The following is an 8679-nucleotide window of genomic DNA, read 5'->3' as shown; positions in this document are numbered from 1 at the left end:
TCCTGCTCAGAATCTGTGCTGGCTGATTTTTTATTTTTATTTTTTTTCTGCACTTCCTAGTCCTTCGTGTTAAGTGTGAGCTTTGGAACAACGGAGTGCTTCCTTGCTTTTTACATGTAACAATCTGCTCTTCCCCACCAAAGCTGGGCAAGCCTTAGGCATCTGAAAGTTTCTGGAAACAGATCAGTTCACCCCAGGTACATTAAGTTGCAGATGTTTTATTAAAACTTGATTTGGTGGTTCCACTCGTGCCTAAAAAACAAATGTCAGTTGAGAAACAGACCAAGCGCCGAGCAGATGTCGAGAGCTTTCGCCTCTCTGAGAACACTCCTTAGCCATACTTGGTTGTACTCACTCCACACTGAACGTCCGGGGCTTGCAGGCCTTTCCACAGTCCCACCAGGTCCCACCGAAGACCCTTGACTCCCCCGCTGCTAGAAACTCCTACTGGAGGTCACTAAACCCTCATCACTGCTGCCCTTCAGGTCCTGTCTCCAGTGTCACATCGTGTGATCTGAAGGTGATTGTGGCTTCACGTGTTCTTCCTCGCCTATTGCTAGCTGAGCCCTCAGCCCCCCAGAAGGGTGCTCCGTGGTCCGGGGAGTGATCTGTCCCCATGTCCTCTGCAGAGGGGCAGCAGGCACACGCGCAAGTGGGGTTGTTTCCTCCTTCTTGCCGATACGGCTTCGCTTGATGGTGTTTCTCAAGATCTCCGAGCTCTGCTCTCTCTTACCTTCCTGTCGCTTGACTCCTCAGTGGGAACAAGTGGCCCGGATTGTGCTGTTTCTTGTCCTTGTCTTCCTGTTGCACCTTTTCCAGTCCTGCCTCGAGGCCAGCGCTGTGTCTTCAGCCACCATTGCTTGGGCAGAAACTGGTGGGGGGCGGGGAGGCTGCGGCCTGCCAGCCTCGCTGCTTGCTGCCCACTGTCCTGTCCTCCCTCAGTGTATCTTACCTGCCGCCTCTCGTAAGAACATCCGTCCTTGCACCTTCCCTCCTGAGGACCGCAGGGTGGTGTCAAGGTCCTCCGCTTAGCTGCACCTACAAAGACCCCTTTCCCAAATAAAGTCTCATGCACAGGTTCCAGAGATTTGGACATAGATGTGCCTGCAGGGGGCCCACTGCTCACCCCACCTCCTCAGTCCACCTGTTTCTGGAGAAGGCCTGCCTTGCCTGGTCCTGTCCCAGAGCCATCAGGGTGGGGAGGGCGAGCCCCACCCTCCCAAGGGAAGAGGACTCTCGAGTCACAGGAAGGGCCCTGGACTGTCCAGGAAGACAGCAGAAGACAGCGGACAATGGTCAAGAGGACCTCTGGCACGCATCGGGATTACTTCCAGTTGATCTTCTCACTCGAGTGTGCCGAGCCTCTCCTGGCCACGAATGTGTGTGTGTGCCCGGTGGGTGGGGGGGCTCTGCGTTGGTAGAAGACACTTTCAGGGGCTACTGAGACAGAAAGCACTCTGGACAGGTACAAGGACGTGTGGGGAGACAGCGATGCAAGAGGAAACCATCCTGCCCACACGCGAGAGGAAGCAGCATCAGGCCTGGACGCCAGGATGCCAGCCAGGCTGGGCTGTGGTGAGGGCCAGGTGCAGGTTGGCCTGTGTCCCACTGTGCCGCCTCCAAGGCCTCCGTCCGCTGTGAGCCATGGGCATGGTGGCCGCCCACAGGGTTTCGGGGACACGTACCGGGACACATCCAGCAGTTAGAGGGTACGTCGGCCTCTCCTGCGCAAGCGGCGGCCACCGTCCCACTGGCTTGGAGTGTCTTCGGTGCATCCGGCCAGCCATCCTCAGAGGAGGCCAACAGAACCTTTCTCCCCTGGCGCTGGGGGGCGGCCCACAGCTTACACTCCAGGCCTCAGTGCCATGGCTCTGGTTTTCAGGCCACGATGCTCTAAGAAAATTAAGTAAAAGCTATTTTTAAACTTATAATGAGAATAAAATAGTGGAAATTGCTTTACAAATTCTTAACTAGGGGTGCCGGTGTGGCTCAGTTGGTTGAGCGTCTGCCTCTCGATCTCTTCTCAGGTCATAGTCTCACGGTTTGTGGGGTTTGAGCATGGCATCGGTCTCTACGCTGACAGCACGGACCCTGCTTGGCATTCTCTCTCTCCCCTCTCCCGTTCACGCAAGTGCTTGCTCTCAAAATGAACGTAAAAAATATAAAATTAACAAAATATTTAACTTGTAACTAAAGCAGTGACTGAGGGATTGTCACATTGCACAAATAGAGGGTTGAGGGTGTCTTCGTCTCCAACACCTTATTTTCTTTTCCATTTACGTTACCTTTTAAATTTTGTAAAAATTGTATTCATTTTGAGAGGGACAGAGAGAGAGAGAGAGAGAGAGAGAGAGAGAGGAGGAGGGGCAGAGGAGAGGGAGAGACAATCCCAAGCAGGTTCCTCACTGTCAGCACAAACCCGACATGGGACACAACTCTCACCAACAAAAAGATCATGATGTGAGCTGAAATCAAGAGTCAGATGCTAAACAGACTGAGCCACGCAGGTGCCCCTAATTTCGATTTACTTTTTAAAGATTTTAAATAACGTCTGCACAGACCCGTGACCCTCCTACAAGAGTTGTATACTCCCCCGAGTGGCAGCTGAGTGACCCTGGTTTTTTGTTTTCCTTTTTCAAATGTTTTAATGTTTGTTTATTTTTGAGAGGGAGAGAGAGACACACACACAGAATGCTACTGGGGGAGGGGCAGAGATACAGGGAGACATAGAATCCAAAACAGGCTCCATGCTCCGGGCTGTCAGTATAGAGCTTGACGCAGGGCTTGAACTCATCAATGATAAGATGATGACCTGAACCGAAGTTGGACACTCAACTAGCTGAGCCACCCAGGGGCCCCTGTTTTTAACGTTTTGCCCAAAGTGCCACCACACTCATTATTTCAAGAGAAACTGTGGTTGCCCCCACCTTGGTTTTTACTCCCCTCCCTACCCCATGTGATACTATTCTAACCGTTCCTCCCCTTGCTTCCCTACAAACTCATTGGTGGCCAGTGTGAGCCCTGGCAAATCCATTTCAGATTTACCCGGTGGCATCTAGGTAATAAAGCGATATGTATCGCTCAGCCACGTGGATTGCAAGGAGGACAACACAAAGGGCTCACGGTGCCACCGTATGTCCCAGCATTTACACGTGAACTCACCCACCGTCTGGGAATTCGACGCCCTGGGTTAGGTCAGGGTATGCATCAATGATTAAGTGACCATGTGGTTTGATACTGGTGGAAGATGGGTGATGCGTTCATGAGGGTTTACTGTACATCTTCCTTTGGCATTTGTGCAGAAGTTTCTAGAATAGAAAACATTAGTGGTTGTTTAGGGATCCCCTCCATGCGATAGATGGTCTCAGCCTGGAACGACTGCTCCCTGGCCCTCACTTTGGAACGTAAAGTAGCCCGGGTTCGAACTTTGAGCTGCACTGGCAGTGGAGACATGTCTCCTCTCACAAATCAGCATGCAAGTGCTACATCACGATCCCGTCTTGACCCTGCTTTCACATTTTGATTCGTGTGACATCAGGATGTGTCCTACAAGCAGTGACATCGTAGACTTGCTGAGAGGTGGCCTATGATGACATCAAAGTCACGATGGGAGGTAGGTGCTTCGCTACTACTCCCTTTGAGAGGTGGAGTCTAAGGCCTCCCTTCGAGCCTGGGCCGGGCTCAGTGATGTGCTTGACCAAATGGATGTGTAGATGGGATGCCGGGGACCCTGTGGTTCTTGTGTGTGACAGAGTGGTTCGTGGATGTAAGTGGCATGTGCTTGAGACTGGCTTGTTTCTAGGGAAAGAGGGCACTTTGTTTCTCTGCTCTGTAATGTCTAACCGTGGGGTGCCTGTCGAGGCTGCTGTATCATTTCTGGGAGTTGGTGGGGAGTCGGTGGCTTGACGGATCGGTGTCTTGATCTCTGGGCAGTAAGCATTACTGTTCATTAGAATTGCAGCCGGCTTCTCCCTTTGCTCCCAGAAGCTCCCTGCTTTTCATGCAGACAGCATTCCCTGTGCTGTGATTGTCTCCCAGCTGCAACACGGTCCCTCCAGAGAGGATTACTTGGGTTATTTATTTATTTATTTATTTGTGTTTATTCCTTTTTGAGAGAGGGAGACAGGGTGTGAGCAGGGGAGGAGCAGAGAGACAGGGAGACAGAATCAGAAGCAGGCTCCAGGCTCCCAGTTTACAGCACAGAGCTGGACGAAGGGCTCGAACCCACAAACCTCGAGATCATGACCTGAGTCGAAAGTTGGACGCTTGACCTAGTGGGCCACCCTGGTGGCCCTTTTGTGTGTTGTGTTTGCATGTGTGAGTACATGTTTAACTCACAGTAATAGAATTTATTACTTGTAGCAAAGTCATCATTTACGAGGAACAAACCCTGGAGGCCATGAGGAGATGTATGCTGGCAGGTTGCAGCAGTGATTTCCGTTTGCACGAAGAGAGAACTTTATGCAGCTACAAATCTTTGGAAACGTGTCATTTTCTGTATTTTCTCAATGTGTCTGAAAACCGGTTGAGCTATTTGGTTAGTCAAATGCACTTCCTCCTTCCCTCCTTCGGATTTCTTCACAAAGCCGTGTGAAGTGTGGGAGGATGTCCTGGAGTCCTGAAGAGGTCTGCACGCCTGACGGCTTGCCCTGGCATCAGACGTCCTCCTGACGTTTTTACTCTTCATCATGTTACACACGGATCCCTCCAGATGCCTGGGATTTCCTCAGTGGATCGCTGGGTTTCAGAGAGAGACCTGTGAGCAGCCTCTCACCTTCCGCCAGGAAGAGAGGTCTGTGCCTTATCAAAATGAACGGAATCTTGCCATTTGCAACTAGGTGGATGGAACTGGAGGATATTATGCTAAGTGAAATTAGCTTCTCAGTCAGAGAAGCTGCCAGAGATTGCTGTCTGGGTGGCAGCCGCGTTGCTCCTGACTCCTTCCTGCTGATATATTTCCTTTGCCCTAGAAGGAAGGCAGCCTGCTTTCCACCCGGCCTTTTGTCCACAGGCAAACCTCTTGTGCTCAATGCTTTGCAACGCACTGGGGTACCTGCTTCCTGTTGCCAGTGTACGTTTGCCAGGGAAGCCCATGAGGCACTGATTTTCCAAACTGTCCCCCATCCAGGGACTCTGCTTTAAAGGAGTTGACAATGAAAAATCAGAAGGGAGGCTTCCAGACTGCTTCCACCAAAGCTCCACAGGGAGGAACTGGTCAATAAATAACAATGATGATTATGATGATAATCATAATCAAAATAAGAATAACAAGTGAGAAGAAACACACTGGGGACATAAGTTGTTCAGCTCAGATGAAAATGGAATTAAGATGGGACTGCGGACATGACCACTATTTTCCAGGCAAGCTAGGTGTCCTGAGGGTAAGAAGGAAACGTCTGTGGGGTTGGCATGAAAGGAAGCACCGATCACAAGCGCACTGCATCCTGAGCTACGTAGGGCAGGAAGGCTTCTGGCTCTGGCCTTCCACTCACAACCGGTGGGCAGAGGCCCTCGTGATCTATCTCAGCGTTGGCTTCTCTGTGCTGGCTGGCAGCCATGTCTGTGGAATTGGGCTCTGGTCCCCGAGTCTTTGAATGGACTGTCTGCCCTGACCACCTGGGGAAGAACAATGCTCATGCTCCAACACTGGACTTCTCATCATGTGGTTACCTCACAGCGACCTGTGGAACAGGGTCACCGACAGCCCTCCGGCTAACAAGCACACAGGTCTCAGTAAGGGAGGGCAATGTGTCCTTGGGAATCGCCATGGGTTAGCTGCTTGTGAATGCTGGGCACTCTCTGAGTAACAGTTACATGGTTCCTGACTCTGACCTCTGATCTCCAACTCCCCTTGCACACAAGTGAAGATGGCTCCCTCCCAATACCACTTGCCCCATCCCAGAAGACTTTTTGCCTTCTCTTGCCAAGAGAGGTGTCACAGGTGAGCCCATGGAGAACCCACTGTCCATGTTCCCTTGGATCTAGGGCAACGTAGCAGGACTCCACACTTAAAATCAGAGAGACATAGTTCCAGGCTAGGAAACTCAGTCCCTCACTGGAAAACCGGATTAGGAAGAGATCAAGGGAATCAGAAGGGATACAGTTGGGTCCCAACTCTCTGTCCCAGATGATACTAAAATAAATCTGTGAAGGAAGTGACCGGCACAATTGCCCAGGGAAGCTTCATGTCCTATGACTATGGAAAACCTGTGGGTTGTAGAGAAATAGAACCTATTTTAGTTACACCTGGGAGCTTCAATGCAGCAAAAGAAACCCCCAACATCTGACATCAAACAGTGTAGGGGGGGTGGGGCACTTGCCAGCTTTGCAGCTTTTCCTGTCCGTGGGTAAAAGCAGTGGTGATCTGGAGGGCAGAGTCTCCATACGAGCCGATGCCCAAGTGTGTAGGACTGGGTTCTGATTCTGTTTAGTTCTTTTTGAGTCGTTTCTTTGACGATCACCTGCTGGCGCAACGACTGGGCATGCAGGATCCCTGAAAGTCTCCAAAAGCAGGATGTTGAGGCAGTCTATGGCGGGGGCAAAGAGCACAGTAATAGTCACTGCACCAACAAGAGACTTCAACGCCCAACGGTTTGAGGAGGACAACATGTTTTCGTTGACATCAGAAATTAGTTGTTCGGGGGGTTGAAAACAACCTTCACGTGTGCTCACTGGGAGTTAATCGGCCCTACGTGCAAAGAGAAAGAGTGAAAGCATGTCATTGGCAGCAACGTGGATGCAACGGGAAGGTTGTATGCTGAGCGACATAAGTCAGTCAGAGGAGGATACGTATCATATGTTTTCACTCACATGTGCTTCCTGAGAAGCTTAAGAGAAGACCGAGGGGAAGGGAAGGGGAAAAAATAGTTACAAACAGAGAGGGATGGAGGCAAACCATAAGAGACTCTTAAATACAGAGAACAAATGGAGGGTGGATGGGTGGTGGGGGAGAGGGAAAATGGGTGATGGGCATTGAGGAGGGCTTGTTGGGATGAGCACTGGGTGTTGTATGGAATCTAATTTATCAGTAAAGTATGAAAGAAAAGAAGACTAGCTAGCCCTATCTATGTGATTTTTTTTCCCCTTCTGACCGTGGCCCTAAAGGCCACATCTCTGTCAACTTTTGCCACAGCAGTGAGGCCAACCGTCTCTCAATATCACCTGCCACTACCCACGAGCAAGCCTCTTGTGCTTCACACATTCATGTCCCCAGTACCTCCTGTTCCCAAGATACATCTGGCAGACACCAGAAGAGCATCAGTTCCTCAAGCCATTCCAAATCGATGGGAACTTGGCAAGACTCCACCAATCAAAGTGGAGACAAAGGCTGCCCGACTCCAGCACGAATGTCTCCCAATGAACACACGGTGAGGATACGTGTAAGAAAATGGAAAAGATACACTGAGGGCTAAAGTTCTTCATCTCAGGTGAAAACAGAAAGAAGCTGGAGCTGATGTTACTAGCACAACTCCCTGGGCAAGTGTGGGTTCCAAGGAGTGAAAAAGACCTGTGGCCTGAAGAGAAATGGAACACCCACTAGCTGTACCAGGGAGTCCCGTGAGCAACGTCATGCACCCCAACGTCAATATGGTCAGCAAAGTGTCAAGCTCTGGCCAGGTTTCAAGCCATTCCCATCTGTGGATAGAGAGGCCCTTGTGACTCACAAGGTAGGCTCTTGCTCCTGGCGAGTCTTCAGATTCAGGCTCTGGTATTTTAGTCTTGGAGTATCGTTGTGCCCCAACCTGCTCGGTGAATGAACTTTACACGCACGGTCCCTGAGTGTCTCAGGGGGTAGGTAGCTCAGGCTTTCCCGGAAGGGGTGGGTAGAGAGCAGGGCAATGGTCCCATGGCGACAGAAACCAGCCAGACACAGAGTTCTTACTGGCAGGAGGTCAACCTTTCCTTTTCGATATCAGAAATTAAGTGCTATGCGATGACACACGGTGTGAGTGCAGGCTCCCCGGGAAGGACTGGGCACGGTCTGACTGACAGCCCTGTAGCTCCTCAACATGGCCCTAGGCCCTTGATCCAGAAAGGAGATCGGATCCTTCCGAACCTCCTCTGCCCCTATGCACAAAGCAAGCCTCTTGGGCTGAACAGTTCCGATCCCCGATGACATCTTTGGCCAAGGTAGGCCTTGCAGAGGAGGCCCATGGATTCATATTGCCCAGGCCATCCTAGATTCCTGGCAACTGGTCGCAACTCCATGATTACCGTCAGAAAATGCTCCTAGATGATGTCTGTGAATGTCCCATAATGATATCCTCATTAATGAAAGAGCAAGGGAATCTGAAGGGATGCACTGAAGGCCAGATGTCTTCCTCACCGAAGAAAATGGTATAAAGCTTCCAATGAAGTCACTAGCACTTTTTCCTGGGCCAGGTTGGTGTCAGCACTAACCTCAGTGGGCCAGGCCTCAGGGGAACCTCCAGTAGCTACACTTAGGAGCCCTGTATGTAAAAGGGCTATCACTTTCTTCCATTCCTTTCCTTCAGCGATAGAGCAGTGGTGATTTGAAGGATCTTATCTGGCTCCTGGCTGACCCCCAAGTCCCTGGAGATGGTCTCTGGTCTTTACTTACGGAGATTCTTGTTTCTACCTCCTTAGGCAAGGTATGCACTTTGCTTGGACAAACCATTAGCATCTCAGAACTTAGGAAGCACAGGCATTCCAGGAGGT

Source organism: Puma concolor, chromosome D2, assembly GCF_028749965.1.
Source record: "Puma concolor isolate L17-30 chromosome D2, mPumCon1.1.hap2, whole genome shotgun sequence".
Classification (NCBI taxonomy): Eukaryota; Metazoa; Chordata; class Mammalia; order Carnivora; family Felidae; genus Puma; species Puma concolor.
The sequence above is the reverse complement of the archived record's forward strand: the minus strand, read 5'-3'. Positions refer to the sequence as shown.